Source organism: Lontra canadensis, unplaced genomic scaffold (assembly GCF_010015895.1).
Source record: "Lontra canadensis isolate GAN:19392208 unplaced genomic scaffold, GSC_riverotter_1.0 scaffold9, whole genome shotgun sequence".
NCBI lineage: Eukaryota > Metazoa > Chordata > Mammalia > Carnivora > Mustelidae > Lontra > Lontra canadensis.
Window position 1 is genome coordinate 26,303,173 of NW_022631003.1, and position 1,143 is coordinate 26,304,315.

Here is a 1,143-nt window from a genome sequence, read left to right on the forward strand (position 1 = left end):
GAAGTTAAACAGTATGTTTAAATATATGTTGGTACTCCATAAATGTGTTTTTTTAAAAGATTTTATTTATTTGAGAGAGAGAGCATGAGTTGGGGGAGGAGCAGAAGGAGAGGGAGAAGCAGACTCCCCACTGAGCAGGAAGCCTGACATGGGGCTTGATCCCAGAGTCTTGGGATCATGACCTGAGCTAAAGGCAGATGCTTAACTGACTGAGCCACCCAGGTAACCCCATAAATGTGTTTTATAAATAACTTAAAAGATGAAGAGAGCATAGACATACTAGAAGTTATTTAAAATTTTTTTTTAAATGGAATGCTTCATGAACCTGTATGTCATCCTTGCACAGAAGCATGCTAATTTTCTCTGTATTGTTCCAGTTTTAGTATGTGTGCTGCTGAAGCAAGCATAAAATAACAGAATTGAGAATGGAATAGAAATTAGGTGACTCATTCTTGTCTGCACAAATATTTCCCATGATTATATTTCATATTAATTTTCCTTAGACCTTTACTGTTTTCTTTACTGTAGTTCTACCAATTACTCATTCTAGACATCTTGTAGATAGTATAACTTGTATTTTCTTTTTCTGTTGAACTGAACCATTTGTTTCTCCCTGAGGTAGTTTTATTGAATCAGAAAACTAAACACTGCTTGTTAATTAATAGATGTTACCTACAGGGTATTATTTCATAGTAGAAGAAGAGTTTACTAAGACATAATATATAATATAATATGAAACTTGACTACAAATCAAACGAGTAAACAAGTTGAGGCATCTAAAATCTTTGGGTGTCTTATATACTCTGAAAAAACAAATGCCTCAATATTAGTAGTCTATGAATTTGACATTTAGGTCCAGCTCCTGGAGTGAAAATAGATCATCAAAAATGTGTTTTTATTTATTTATCATTAATAGTTTGATTGGAGTATCACTGATATACAATGAACTAGATATGGGTACAATTTGGTAATTTTTGACTTGCATATACAACTGTGAAACCATCTGTCATCCCCAAAGTTTGTTCATGCTCCTTTTGAGTCCCTCCCATCTGTCCTTCCTATGCCCTCTTCCCAGGAAGCCACTTATTTGCTTTCTGTCACTGTTGATTAGTCTTCATTTTATACAGTTTTATAGAAATGGAA

At 33.9% G+C, this 1,143-nt stretch overlaps 1 non-coding gene across 1 annotated transcript; it reads right to left on the reverse strand.

Annotated features, from left to right (window-relative positions):
• Positions 1 to 301: 301 nt before the first annotated feature.
• Positions 302 to 403, reverse strand: LOC116866478. Its single transcript, XR_004382408.1, has one exon. It is a non-coding gene; the product is annotated as a U6 spliceosomal RNA (small nuclear RNA).
• Between the last annotated feature and the right edge of the window lie 740 nt (positions 404 to 1,143).